The sequence below is a fragment of the Sapajus apella genome, unplaced genomic scaffold (genome assembly GCF_009761245.1).
Source record: "Sapajus apella isolate SASKATOON/1434 unplaced genomic scaffold, GSC_monkey_1.0 scaffold91, whole genome shotgun sequence".
NCBI lineage: Eukaryota > Metazoa > Chordata > Mammalia > Primates > Cebidae > Sapajus > Sapajus apella.
In genome coordinates, this window is record NW_022437031.1 from 2,526,980 (window position 1) to 2,542,335 (window position 15,356).

At 38.3% G+C, this 15,356-nt stretch overlaps 1 protein-coding gene and 1 pseudogene across 3 annotated transcripts in view; one reads left to right on the plus strand and one right to left on the minus strand.

Annotated features, from left to right (window-relative positions):
• ZC3H12B (zinc finger CCCH-type containing 12B) overlaps positions 1-15,356 on the plus strand; it is a 504,463-nt gene that overhangs the window by 385,586 nt on the left and 103,521 nt on the right. For 2 of the 3 annotated variants that reach the window (XM_032255797.1, XM_032255799.1), the window contains exons 3-4: positions 3,575-3,703; positions 9,464-9,633. The gene's annotated coding sequence lies outside the window, so the exon portion shown is untranslated. The remainder of the gene's footprint in view (positions 1-3,574; positions 3,704-9,463; positions 9,634-15,356) is intronic. The other variant, XM_032255798.1, reaches the window with a different exon arrangement.
• Positions 8,013-14,022, minus strand: LOC116534995 (annotated as a pseudogene).

Here is a 15,356-nt window from a genome sequence, read left to right on the forward strand (position 1 = left end):
CCTGGTGAATCTGACGATTATGTGCCTTGGGGTTGCTCTTCTTGACGAATATCTTTGTGGTGTTCTCTGTATTTCCTGGACTTGAATGTTTGCCTGCCTTGCTAGGTTGGGGAAGTTTTCCTGGATAATATCCTGAAGAGTATTTTCCAGCTTGGATTCATTCTCCTCGTCGCATTCAGGTACGCCTATCAAACGTAGATTAGGTCTTTTCACATAGTCCCACATTTCTTGGAGACTTTGTTCATTCCTTTTTACGCTTTTTTCTCCTGTCTTGCCTTCCCGTTTTATTTCATTGAGTTGATCTTCGACCTCTGATATCCTTTCTTCTGCTTGGTCAATTCGGCTGTTGAAACTTGTGCATGCTTCATGAAGTTCTCGTGTTGCGTTTTTCAGCTCCATCAATTCACTTATATTCCTTTCTATTTTGTCCATTCTCGTTAGCATTTCGTCAAATCTTTTTTCAACGTTCTTAGTTTCTTTGCATTTGGTTAGAACATGTTCTTTAAGTTCACAGAAGTTTCTTACTACCCACCTTCTGAAGTCTGATTCTGTCATTTCATCACACTCGTTCTCCCTCCAACCTTGTTCCCTTGCTGGTGAGGAGTTGTGATCCCTTTTAGGAGGAGAGGTGTTCTGGTTTCGGGTGTTTTCATCCTTTTTGAGCTGGTTTCTTCCCATCTTTAAGGATTTGTCCACCTGTCGACTTTGTAGTTGCTGGCTTTCAGATTGGGCCTCAAATCTTTCAGATTGACGTTCTGTTTGTTGATGATGAGGCTATTTCTGTTTCTTAGTTTTCCTTCTGACAGCCTGGCCCCTCTGGTGTAGGTCTGCTGAGGTTCACTCCAGGCCCTGCTTGCCTGGGGTTCACCTGCAGCAGCTGCTGAACAGTAAGGGTTGTTACCAGTTTTCTTCTTCTGCTATCTTTGTCCCAGAAGGATACCCGCCTAGTGTCAATCTGATCTCTCTTTTATGAGGTGTCTCTTTGGATATATAGGGGTCAGGGAGCTGCTTGAGGAGACGGTCTCTTCTTTATAGGAACTCAAATGGTGAGCTGTGAGCTCTGTTGTTCATTCACAGCTGCTGGGCAGGTACGTTTAGGTCTGCTGCAGCAGAACTCATAAACTGCTTTTTGTTCCCAGGTGCTCTGTCCCAGGGATTTAGGGCTTTATTTATAAGTTTCCGTTATGCTGCTGCTTTTTTTTTTTTTTTTCCTTCAGACCTGCCCTGCCCAGCAAGGATGCAGCCTAGTCACTGTCGGCCTATAGAGGCTTTGCCGAGCTACTGTGGTCTCCACCCCGCTGCTGAGGGAACTTCCCTGCAGTCCTGTTTATATGGGTGTAGTTAGAACTGCTTTGGCGATGGTGGCCCGCCTCTGTTGAGGCGGAGTCTCTCTGCTGTGGCGGGTTGCCTTGGCAACGGTGGGCTGCCTCAGCAATGGCGGGTTGCCTTGGCAACGGCGGGCTGCCTCGGTAATGGCGGACGCCCCTCCCCCACAGATCTGTACTGTCCCAGGTTCAGCTGCGCTTGCTGTGAAAGTCTCAATCCAGAGTTTCTGGTTGCTGTTCTTTTGTGGGGGTGGGACCAGCCGAGCCTGATCGCCTGGCTCCCTGCCTCAGAGCCTTTTTTAAGTTTGTGTTCCAGCCGCCTGTTGAAGAGGCGCCGGGGTCTGTTTGTTTTCCCCTGCGGCCCCTCACTGCGCTGTCTTAAACAGCGGCACTGAGGTTTGTGGCCCTTTTTTTTTTTTTGCCCTGGAATCTACTGTCCTGGTTCTCTGCTCAGTCCCCTTTTTGAACCGGTGAATGGGCGACTTCCCGTGGCTCCAATCGCCATCCTAAAGGGCACCCGGACAGGTGTATTTTGTACGGAGAACCGCGGTTCCAGGGCGCCGACAAAGCAGCCGCTGGGGGCAAAGCAGCAGCATCGGCCGGCACAGCTGTGCTGGCCCGAAACAGCCGCACTGGTGACCGTGGAGCTCCTCCGCCCGGGAATTTCCTATTCTGTGGGCAATAAAAACGCGGCGTCCACTCACCCTCTGCACTTTCACTGGGAGCTGCAATCCTGAGCTGTTCCTAAACGGCCATCTTGGATTTCCTCCCTTTTATCGGTTTTTAACTCCTTAATTTTTTTCTGATTGCATCTATGAATTATATTTTCTGAAATTTTAATTTTTCTTTCTTCTGATGTTTTATCACATCAAAGAAGGCTATAGCCTTAGAACTTGTTCTTTAAGTCTTTAGCTAATAAATGATACATTTTGAAATTCTTGGAAGGTTCATTTGTGATAATTTACTTCCTGTGAAACACAGAAGGCTAATATAAGGGGTGAAAAGGATATCATCATGACTGATCGTTGATTTTTTAGCACATTAACAAAGATTCATACTCAGTCTTTGAATTCTATGTTTTGGGTTCTTGCCCCAATAAAAGATTTTGGGCACTCAAATATCCAGTCCATTTGTTACTCTTACATGGCCAAACTTAAATAAGGCCTTTTAATCAGAACATATCTTTATTGTTAGAAAATATAATTACTAATAACACATGTAAGTTAGCCTCCAAAGTTCTGCAGGTTTCTTCTCTCCGGTTTACTGTCCCTCTTAAAAACATTCTTTGTGTAAAAACATAAAGCTGAATGAAGCTAATTTCACCAAAGGATATATGTATATTTAAGTAAGTCAAGCATTGAACTGTTACACAGCATTAGTCTACTTAATGGTCTCAATTTGGCTTTTATTGACTTAAACCATATCGATGATTTACTATACACAAATTGTCTATTGCAGCAATATATTCCTTGGTAAATATAGACTGAAAAAAATTGCCCAAGCAGAAGAGAGGTCGTTTTTCCCATCAGAGGAAAAATGTTTTCTGGTTTTTCAGTTCTACAGAGGATGGTGCTTTTTTCCAAGTGGTGGAAGTAGGCTTATTTGGCTTCTTATTTTATTTTATTTATCTTGCCTTTACATGTAGGCTCATTTTACCCTCAAAGCATAATTTAGGATCTTTGTACTTAAGTATTTGAGTCATTTGCCTTTTAGTCAGTCAAGTTCTTTATAGAAGGTATTTTATTTTTTGGACATGAAAAAATGTTTACATTTGAGGGGAGATAAATACCTTACAGAAAGAACATTATGCATAAAACCATTTCAGCTTTGTCATAGATAAATACATATGTAATCATTTTTAAAAGTCTGAGAACAGATGCCAACTTTCTGGGTGGTGAGATCCATAATGCACATTTGTAATCAAGAAAAATATTTTTTGGAATAAAAGTTTGTTTCTTCTTTGTGATAGTTGTCTGTCCTGACAGCTCTTTAACCTGCTTATGAATTTTAGAAAATTCTTGGGATCAGGTTGTGTTTGTATATGTATTTGTTCTTTGTTATTGCTATGCCATGTTTATTTTAATTTGCTTCCATCTCTGTCTAGTCAATTGTGAGGATTAACTTCTGAAAAACTAGCAAAGACTAATATTCTTTTTTAATCCTCTTCACTATGTCTTCTATAACGATTTAACTCTGAGGGGGTTATGTAATTAACAATCACCAATTCTGCTTTTTTACCCCTTTACAAGGAAATAGACTAAATAGTCAACTTGCAAGATACCACTGCTTCTTTTAAGAATGATGGGTTTCCCAGGTGATACATGAAAGAAGAGATAATGACCAACTATCTCCTTTATCCTGGTCACACAAGAAGGTAGGTGAGTAGCAGCTTCTCTAGGATACATATTTACATTTGCAGTTATGTGACTGACATTATCTGCTGCTTCAAAACATTGCTTCCTTATTCTGTTTGCCTATGCAATGATAGTCAACTCACGAAAATAGCTGCCATTCAGTGATGAGTACAAATGAAAAACTTGGAAGGTGAGGAAAATGGTTTCTTCCTTGAGGATCTTATAAGCTATTTAGCAGATATTTATTAAGCATCTACTATAAGTAAGGCTTAGCACAGGGCCTCAGAGATTAAAAACACTCACCCTGTCTTCATGAAGCTCACTATAGCAGAATGAAAGGTAGTTAGAACCTTCTTAGTGTCCTCATTGACTCTGGAGCCAACTTGTGACCCTCTTCTTGGCTACCCACAAAGATAGTATTATCGCATCTATAAATCATTAAAACTGTAAAATCAGAAGGGGACATCTCAGGAGCAGATGTAGGTACACAAGACTGGCTCTTTCATCATGATAGTTGTGGCAAGAAGGAGCTGCAAATAACATGTCTGGTAGTATGGCCAGCTCAAATCTCTGCGCCTCATGGGAATAGATTTCCCCACAGCTTGGTAATACCAAGCTGGGCAGTAATCCTAACATCCCTACAATAACAATTTCAGGAAAGTACCTCATTCTTGAACATGTCACACATTTAATAGAGAGTTATGAGTATATTTGCATAAGGTTGCATAGATTTTTTGAAATTTGCTTATGTCTAAATGAACTGTGGAATATACTTTCTAATAATTTCAGATTAAATAAGATTTCCAGTTTCTTCTAGATTTTTAACTGATTTTTTTTACCTATCCAGTAACCTTGATTCAGATGTTTTATTCACACAGTAATCAAAATTTCAAAGGCATTATTAATTTCAAACATTCTTTTTCATTATCTTTCCAAATCTTCAAGATATCAAAAAAAGTCTAATTTTTTTTCTTTTGTTTTACCTATTTTTTTCCTTGACACACCCTCAGGAGGTCCTGATGACATGTGCTCTGAAATTCTAATTTTTTTAAATTTTTTTATTGCATTTTAGGTTTTGGGGTACATGTGAAGAACATGCAAGATTGTTGCATAGGTACACATATGGCCGTGTGATTTCCTGCCTTCCTCCCCTTCACCTACATCTGGCATTTCTCCCCATGCTGTCTCTCCCCACCTTCCCACCCACCCATCCCTCCCCCATTTCCCCCTTACAGACTCCAGTGTGTACTGCTCCCCTCCCTGTGTCCATGTGTTCTCATTGTTCAACACCCGCCTATGAGTGAGAACATGTAGTGTTTGATTTTCTGCTCTTGTGTCAGTTTGCTGAGAATGATGGTTTCCAGGTTCATCCATGTCTCTAAAAAAGACACGAACTCATCATTTTTGATGGCAGCATAATATTCCGTAGTGTATATGTACCACATTTTCTCTGTCCAGTCTACCATTGATGGGCATTTCAGTTGGTTCCAGGTTTTCGCTATTGTAAACAGTGCTGCAATGAACATTCGTGTGCACGTGTCCTTATAGTAGAACGATTTATAATCCTTTGGCTATATGCCCAGTAATGGGATTGCTGAGTCAAATGGAATTTCTATTTCTAGGTCCTTAAGGAATCGCCACACTGGCTTCCACAATGGTTGAACTAATTTACACTCTCACCAACAGTGTAAAACTGTTCCTATTTCTCAACATCCTCTCCAGCATCTGTTGTCTCCAGATTTTTTAACGATTGCCATTCTAACTGGCATGAGATGGTACCTCAATGTAGTTTTGATTTGCATTTCTCTAATGACCAGTGATGATGAGCATTTTTTCATATGTTTGTTGGCCTCATGTATGTCTTCTTTTGTAAAGTGTCTGTTCATATCCTTTGCCCACTTTTGAATGGGCTTGTTTTTTTCTTGTAGATCTGTTTTAGTTCTTTGTAAATTCTGGATATCAGCCCTTTGTCAGATGGGTAGACTGCAAAAATTTTTTCCCATTCTGTTGGTTGCCGATTCACTCTAATGACTGTTTCTTTTGCCGTGCAGAAGCTGTGGAGTTTGATTAGGTCCCATTTGTCTATTTTGCCTTTTGTTGCCAATGCTTTTGTTGTTTTGGTCATGAAGCCCTTGCCCACGCCTATGGCCTGAATAAAACCATTCAGGTTTTATTGCCTAGATTTTCTTCTAGGGTTTTTATGGTGTTAGGTCTTATGTTTAAGTCTTTAATCCATCTGGAGTTAATTTTAGTGTAAGGTGTCAGGAAGGGGTCCAGTTTCTGCTTTCTGCACATGGCTAGCTAGTTTTCCCAACACCATTTATTAAACAGGGAATCCTTTCCCCATTGCTTGTTTTTTTCATGTTTGTCAAAGATCAGATGGTTGTAGATATGTTGTGTTGCCTCCAAGGCCTCTGTTCTGTTCTATTGGTCTATATCTCTGTTTTGGTAACAGTACCATGCTGTTTTGATTACTGTAGCCTTGTAGTGTAGTTTGAAGTCTGGTAGTGTGATGCCTCCTGCTTTGTTCTTTTTGCTAAGAATTGACTTGGCTCTGCAGGCTCTTTTTTGGTTCCATATGAAGTTTAAGGTGGTTTTTTCCAGTTCTGTGAAGAAGGTCTTTGGTAGCTTGATGGGAATAGCGTTGAATCTGTAAATTGCTTTGGGCAGTATGGCCATTTTCACAATATTGATTCTTCCTAATCATGAACATGGAATGTTTCTCCATCTGTTTGTGTCCTCTCTTATTTCGATGAGCAGTGGCTTGTAGTTCTCCTTGAAGAGGTCCTTTATGTTCCTTGTTAGTTGTATTCCTAGATATTTTATTCTCTTTGTAGCAATTGTGAATGGAAGTTTGTTCTTGATTTGGCTCTCTTTAAGTCTGTTATTGGTGTATAGGAATGCATGTGATTTTTGCACATTGATTTTGTATCCTGAGACTTTGCTGAACTTGCTTATCAGTTTCAAGAAATTTTGGACTGAGACGATGGGGTCTTCTAGATATACAATCACGTCGTCTGCAAATAGAAACAATTTGACTTCCTCCTTTCCTAATTGAATACCCTTTATTTCTTTGTCTTCCCTGACTGCTCTGGCTAGAACTTCCAATACTATATTGAACAGGTGTGGTGAGAGAGGGCATCCTTGTCTAGTGCCACATTTCAAGGGGAATGCTTCCAGTGTTTGCCCATTCAGTATGATATTGGCTGTTGGTTTGTCATAAATAGCTTTTATTATTTTGAGATATGTTCCATCGGTATCTAGCTTATTGAGGGTTTTTAGCATAAAGGGCTGTTGAATTTTGTCGAAGGCCTTCTCTGCATCAATTGAGATAATCATGTGGTTTTTTTCTTTGGTTCTGTTTATGTGGTGAATTACATTTATAGACTTGCATATGTGGAACCAGCCTTGCATGCCTGGGATGAAGCCTACTTGATGACGGTGGATAAGCTTTTTGATGCGCTGTTGCAGTCGGCTTGCCAGTATTTTATTGAAGATTTTTGCATCTATGTTCATCATGGATATTGGCTGATGTTTTCTTTTCTTGTTGAGTCTCTGCTGGGTTTTGGTATCAGGATGACGTTTGTCTCACAAAATGATTTGGGAAGGATTCCCTCTTTTTGGATTATTTGGAATAGTTTCAGAAGGAAAGGTACCAGCTTCTCTTTGTATGTCTGGTAGAATTCAGCTGTGAACCCATCTGGACCTGGGCTTTTTTTGGGTGGAAGACTCTTAATAGCTGCCTCAACTTCAGACCTTGTTATGGGTCTATTCAGGGTTTCAACTTCTTCCTGGTTTAGGCTTGGAAGGAGGCAAGTGTCCAGGAATTTATCCATTTCTTCCAGGTTTACTAGTTTACGTGCATAGAGTTGTTTGTAATAATCTCTGATGATGGTTTGAATTTCTGTGGAATCTCTGGTGATATCCCCTTTACGGTTTTTTATTGCATCAATTTGGTTATTCTCTCTTTTCTTTTTTATTAGCCTGGCTAGTGGTCTGTCTATTTTGTTGATCTTTTCAAAAAACCAGCTCCTGGATTAATTGATTTTTTGAAGGGTTTTTTGTGTCTCTATCTCCTTCAGTTCTGCTCTGATATTCTATTTTTTTGATATCTAAGTCACACTTCCTAGAGTGCACCTGGCACCAAGAAACAACACAAAACACTCAAGTGCCAGAACTTATGGCCTGATTTGAAGTTTGGAAAATACAGTCACTATACTACTAAAAGTGATATTTAAAGAACAGAAAAATTCCCAAAGCTGGGGAGTGGGAAGAATAATAAGACCCGTCATAGAAGCCTTTGTTAGGCCACACTTAGCTTTTGAACCATAGTTTAGTAATCTGACTTCTAGATGGAAAACATTTTTTGAACCACCTAAAGTTATAAAATGTCAACTGGTTATTAGTGTAAAGTTTAACATTTTAATTTTAATTTTAATGTTCTCAAAATGATCACTTCTTTTATTTTGGAGTTAGGAAGAAAGAGACAGCTATTCTTCTTCAAGTGTTTTTTTTCTTTGTATGTTTCCGTCAACTTTGTAAACTGCACATACCACCTTTTATTTAATCAGATAAGAAAAGTCTCCTCAGAGTGAAAATCTGATGTATTTCAAGTGGTTAGGAATTCATGTTTATTCTAAATTGTGGTCTTCTGAGATTTAATCTTATTTTGTTTTGCATAAAAGATCAACAAGAGGAAGTAGTCATACCTAATCTGTAAATTGTGGATAGGGTCTATATAAAAACATTTTGATATTTAATACAGTTTAAATAATAGTTACTGAATTCACTGTTCATCCATGGTTCCCTTTTTTTAAAAAAAATTGTGTTTTTTTATAATTTATGTAAATATAACTCAATATTATACATTTAGTTCAGCTATTATTCTTTTAGACTGAATCTTACAGTCACAAAATAAGTTTTCATAGGCCTGCAGAATATTCTTAGGGTCAATACGTATAAAAGACTAAAAACGCTGAGTGTGGCAGCTCAAGCCTATAAACCCAACACTTTGGGTGGCTGAGGCCGACAGATCATGAGATTAGGAGATCAAAACCATCCTGGCCATGGTGAAACCCCATCTCTGCTAAAATACAAAAATTAGCCAGGCATGGGGATGCACGCCTGTCATCCCAGCTACTCAGGAGGCTGAGGCAGGAGAATCACTTGAACTTGGGAGGTGGAGGCTGTAGTGAGTCATGATGGTGCCCCTGCACTCCAGTCTAAACAAAAAAAAGAAACCCTGTCTCAAAAAAAAAAAAAAAAAAAGAAAAAAAAAAGAAAAGTCTGGAAAAGTGCTACATCAAGCAGGAGCTGTGGTTCACACCTGTAATCCTAGCACTTTTGGAGTCTGAGGCGGGCGGATCATGAGGTCAAGTGATCTAGACCATCCTCACCAATATGGTGAACCTCCATCTCTACTAAAAATGCAAAAATTAGCTGGGCGTGGTGGCACGTGCCTGTAATCCCAGCTACTCAGGAGGCTGAGGCAGGAGAATCACTTGAATCCAGGAGGCGGAGGTTGCAGTGAGCTGAAATAGTGCTACTTCACTCTAGCCTAACAACTGACAGAGACTCCACCTCAAAAAAAAAAAAAGTGCTACATCTGGAATTAATACAATTATTGAATAATTAGCGCAATTATCTCAGCCTTTGAGATCCAAATATCTTTCTGTCCTAACTATAATACTGAACTTTAAATGGGTAAACGGTGTTTCAGTGGTCGATTTATCAAGTTCTCATCAGAGGTTTGCCATTCTTCTAATTAAATCTATTTTACCCAAGGCTATGGACTCCTTTTGACATTTCTGCCTCAGCAGCAGAGGACAAAAGCCAAGCTGTGATGGATAAGTCACAAAAGTAAGAAATACAGACGTGGACTACAGGCCTCTAAAGAAGAACTGAGTATGCTGAGGATCTATGACAGACATTGGACATTTATGAGGTGTTAGTAGGTGAGTATTTTTGTGGTTATTGTTGTTGTCATTGTTTTGCATTTGAAAGGGTAAACACAAAGATAAAATTTACCTTTTTGTGTTTTAAAAAGTAAATAGTAAGATGACCTGTGTAATATGAAAAGTTAAGGCATTTTATTTATAAGAAAGTGAAGCTTTCTTCCATAAAGTTTGAGGCATCAAAGCAGTGGTGAAAATCTGAACAAGACAGCTAATTAAATTATCTTATTAGGTTGAAAATATGTAGGCTTTTGGAGTTAACAGGAAATCGTCATAGGAGTGGATGAGAGGAAAGAGATTATTATTTATTGAACTTTACAAATCAAGTAACAAGAGCTTTACATGTGTTACCACATTTAATCTTCATAGCAATCCTATGATGTAGGTATTATCATCTCCATTTTGCAAATAAAAAAAACTGTCTTAAGCAGGTTATTTAACTTGCCTAAGATCATGTAGCTCTAAATTTTAGGGTTGTGTTTTATATCCAGATCTCCCTGACTTCTAACACTGTGCTTAGAAAGAACTAAATATCTAAGAATAAATTATGATTATACCATTTCATGCTTTTCTGATGAAGAATTCTACCTGTACTTTGTAATGCCTCTACTTCATTTAGTTTTTGGGGTAAAGTTTGTCACGGGGTATATTCAAAAAATACTTCACAATCACACTATATGCAGGTTTTTGTTTTGTTTTATTTTGTTTTGAGACGGAGTTTCGCTCTTGTTACCCAGGCTGGAGTGCAATGGCGCGATCTCGGCTCACCGCAACCTCCGCCTCCTGGGTTCAGGCAATTCTCTTACCTCAGCCTCCTGTATATGCAGTTTTTTTAAAAAAAAAATAGCACTAGAGAAAGAAGCAACCATTCTCAGGAATAAAGCATTTGTGTTTTATTTTCTTTTTCCTTCTGCATTTTTCCATGAATTATTAATGCGTAAATATATAAATGAGACCCGAAATTTCCAGAATGTGTATCCTTTGTAAGTGAAGAAATGAAGCCTTCCAACTTTTGAGATCTGTTTGTTTAGCTAAATCAGCAATGCAAGGTTATTTCTGATTGCTTTTAGACTTGTGTTGCATACTTTTGGACGCTTGATCAGTCTAAGGAATTGAAGTCTCTTCTTTTTTTTTTTTTTTAATTGGAAGAACATTACTTTGTTGGCATATGTCAATGGAGTATAGAGAACACATCTTGGGAGGGTAAAATATTACATAAGAAATTCAGCTGCTTTTCGTATCTAAAATTAACAACTCAAGTTTTTTCCTTTGCACTGCTCTAGTAATTTTAAAAACAAAATATTCTTATAAACATGATACCATCATACATACTAAAATGAAAACTGATAAATGCTTATAAATATATAGATGAACTTTAAATTCTTTAAACTAAAATAAATGGTTTCCCCCAACTCATTCCCTGGAGAAAAAGAAAGAAAAAAAAAAGCTTTGTTTTCTAGAATGTGGCAGAAACTATTCTTCAGCTAACGCAACAGTCAACCCCAAGCTCTTGGTTTGTCAGTTCAATTACAGATGCTCAAAGGAGCTAAATACTAGGTTTCTGAGCCTCTATTCCAACTATGGGTGATCTAACAGCAGAGAACTGAAGGGGAGAAAAAACATTTTTTCCTCAACCCTCATAAGTATGTACTTAACACAGACTTATATCAGAGAAGGCAGATTAACAAGAGAAAAACAGATAGGTTTATTAATGTGTGCAGTGTATATCACACGGGAAAAGCTCTCAGTGAAAAGTAACTCAAGGCAGTGGTTTACAAGTCTGGTTTATACCGCATACCAACAAAGAACAATAAATTTAGTGACAATAAATTTAAGTGACAAGGCAAAGGAAAGCAGTCTCAGACTTCAAGAGGTGGGAAACCGTGGAAAGGTAAATATATGGAAGGCTCTAATGGAGTAAAGTCAGCTTGCAGATTCCTCTGGTGCCGTCTCTGAGATGATAAAGGATTTTTTCCAGTAAAGAAGAATTTACATCCTGTCCATAGGGGAAAAAGGAGGAGGGAGGACAGCAAGACCTTTTTTCTCTGTAAATGTGTGTCCTGCTTTTAGGCAGAGAGATCTACTAGCATCTTAACTGTCTTCAGCTCAAGAATCCTTCATATTTTGGGGAGGTACATTCTAGTTTCCTACAGTACTAAACTTTATACACCTTCACAGAATACTATAATTGCCTGCCTACTTGCATGTACTCCTTATTACAGTGTAAGCTCCCTTAAGTTAGGGACAGTTTACTCTCTAACTCTCTGAACAAACTATCAAACGCTTTGAGAATAATCAAACACATGTATCAGTTTAATTTGGTTTAGAGAGACATCTTCCCTGGAGTTTCCACTTTCCTGCTCCAATCTGTACTAGTCATCTCTAGGCCTGTTACTCAGCTGTCATCCTGAACTTTTGTTCACCATCATCTGGCAAATTTCCCCTCTCTCCAGTGTTACATTCCCCATTTTCCTAGATTTCATGCCTTCTTTCACATACTTCAATAGCTTCCTGTGTGAAGATATGTAGGAGATAAATTTTTTGGTATCTTGCATGTTAAAAAAATATTTTTAGGTCATCCTCATAATTGATTGACTATTTGGTTGGAATTAGAAATCTATGTTTGTCATAATTTTCTCAGAACTATGAAGGTATTGCTTCCTTGTCTACTAGCTTCCAATGTTACTTTTAAGTTAAGACGGACATTCCACTAATTCCTATTCCTTTCCTTGTGACTTGTTTTTAACTCTCTGGCACTCTGAAATGTCCTCACAATAGGACTTTTATCCCCCTCATTAATGGTGCTGAGCACTTTCAATTTAGAAACAGATGGCGTTCAGTTCTGGAAATTTTTCTTACATTGTTTCACTGATAATTATTTCCCTTCCATTTTCTTTTGTCTGTCTCTTTGAAAGTCTTTTTAGAAAGGAGGTGGACCTCCTGACTAGATTTTCTATTGTTTTTAATATTTCCGTAATATTTTTACATCTCTTTGGCTTTTATATTCTGGGAGATTTCTTCAACCTTATCTTTCCATCCATCATTTTAAAATTTTCTTCTATCATATTATGTGAGCTCTTTTTCCCTAAATATCTCCCTTTTGCAATCTTTTATTCTTGTTTCATATAGCAATACATTCTCTGATCTCACAGAGATAATTCTGTCAGATACTTTGTTCAGTGATTTACATTCACCATATTTAATCATCACAACCAACCTATGTGTAGATGTCATTATCCCTGCAAGAATGCCTAACAGACATCTCAAACTCAATATATAGGACTGAACTTCTGATCATCCCCCTAAAATCTGCGCTGTCCACAGTGTTCCTCTTGTCAGGTGATAACAGTCCCATACATTCAGTTCCTGAGCCAAAAACATAGGCTCCTTTTTGTGTCACACAACATATTCAAATCATCAGGAAATCCTGTTGTCTCAATCTCAAAAATATATGCAAAATTCAATCATTCCTCAATATTTTCATTGATACTACTCTTTATCATCACCTTTGATATAGTTTGAATATTCTCCCACCCAAATCTCCTTTTGAATATTAATCCCCAATGTGGGAAATGGGGCCTAGTGCAAGGTGTTTGGGTCACAGGGGCAGATCCCTCATGGCTTGGTGCTGTGTTCACGCTAGTGAGTGAGTTCTCAAGAGATCTGATGGTTCAAAAATGTTGGAGACTTCACCTTTTACTCTTTCTCTTGCTCTTGTCATGTGATGGGCCTGCTCCTGCTTCCCTGTCCACTGTAAGTAAAAGCTCTTCTGAGGCCTCCGCAGAAGTTGAGCAGATGCTGGCACCATACTTCCTATACAGCTGGGATTGAAAACTCCTCAGCCAAATACTTCAAAGAAGATGCTTCTCTTGCCAAGAATTTGTTTCTTTCTTTGAGATTGCCTGGAAGTTGTGTATCAAACTCCTTATTGACCACAGAAGCAAGAGCGTCAATAATCACAAGTTTAATTCCTTTTGAGATAATTTCTTCTTCCAAAGATTCAATCCTTTGTAAAACTTCATCACAGGTGAGCTCCTGATAAAGATGAACTTTACTACTTGTCAAAAGTAGTTTTTCTTCAGTGTTAAAATATCTGGGAAAATGGGATTCTGCTATCTCAACCAGTCTTTCAGCACTAAATGCTGACTCTGTGTCAATGTACACGACAGCTCCTTCTAATCCTCCCATATTGATGGATAATGTAGCTAAAATGCTCATCATTATACAAAACTGAGTTTTTCCACAACCTGGTGGACCTGTGAGGGATCCACAAGCCACACCACCATGCAGGGCTTCATCCAAAGCAGAAAGGGTAGTAGATAAGAATGCTGGTGAGAAATCAGCAGACCTCTGTGCTTTTATCCCGTAAGCTGGGTCTGCAGCATCCAAATTTTAAGTTTCCCCACTCATTACACAGTTTCCCCCTGGAAAGCCAAGCCTCTTCTTATAATTTAGGAGTATTTAGGTAGTTAGCCAAGCATGGTGGCTGACTGGGCATGGTGGCTCATGTCTGCAATCTCAGCATTTTGGGAGGCCAAAGCGAGAGCTCAGAGTTTGAGATCAGCCTGGGCAACATAGTGAGAACTCATTGGTATAAAAGAAAAAGAAGAAGAAGAAGAGGAAGAAGAAGTATTTAGATAGTTTCAAAGAAAGGTTGAGATATAAGTCTATTTTTGTTTAGTTACAATCTTTAGAACTTCTTGCAAATGGTATTTCTTAACTCTTAGTCACATCTTTAGTAATAGTTTTCAGAATTCATTAAGTATGGCAAAATCATAGGCCATTATGGTACAAAGGAAAGATCCCTTCATTTGAGGTCAGATAATCTAGGTTGTAATCTCAGCTCTCTTGTTTTCTGTGTAAAGTTTAGCTATTAATTTACTCTCTCAGAGCCTCAGTTTTCTCATCTGTAATATGAAAATAATCCTTACCTCATATACTTGTTGGGAAAATAACTTGAAATTTTAAAAAAGTACTATGTCAACAATAAGATTTCATCATAATGTGAGGATAAAGGAAATAAAATAAACACTAAAGAAATATTTACCATATGCTAGTCATTAACTTATTTTCTACTTGTTGCTCCTAGCAAGACCAATATCTGTATATCCCTAAGGAAAAAAAACATGACCACGAGCCTTGGGTCACATTTTCTTATTTTACTACCTATTGCTTCAGTAGCCATGCAATAGTTTACAACCTAGTGGCAGGAAGGTAAAATGTGTGGAAGGATTGTCTTGTAGGTCATTCTCTTTGAGAAAAGTGATCCCCCACCAAGGAGAAGTCTGCTTAACAGTTCATATTAAAATCTTGGTTCAAAGCAGTGAATAAAAAGTTGCAGATGAGTTTCATAGTTTTATAGCAAAGCCCAACAGAACCATTTAGGTAAGACGTTGTAGTAGAATAGGAAAGGCCCTGAATGGGAAGAAAGGGAACCAGAGTTCTAATCCTGATTTTGCCACTGCCTAATTGTATAACCTAAAAAAAGTTTATTTTTCCTCTTGACCTCAAAGTCCTTTTTTATACAGTAATGTGGGATGTACTGGATTATCTCTAAGGCCTATTCCAACATTGATATTCTAATATCCTATTCTTAATTTTAATAGAAAGATTTAAATCACACACACACACACACATAAGAATTTCTATTAAAATTAAGAATAGGATATTAGAATATCAATGTTACAAGGACTGAGTGGAGAAGTGGGTGGGCGCACTATGAT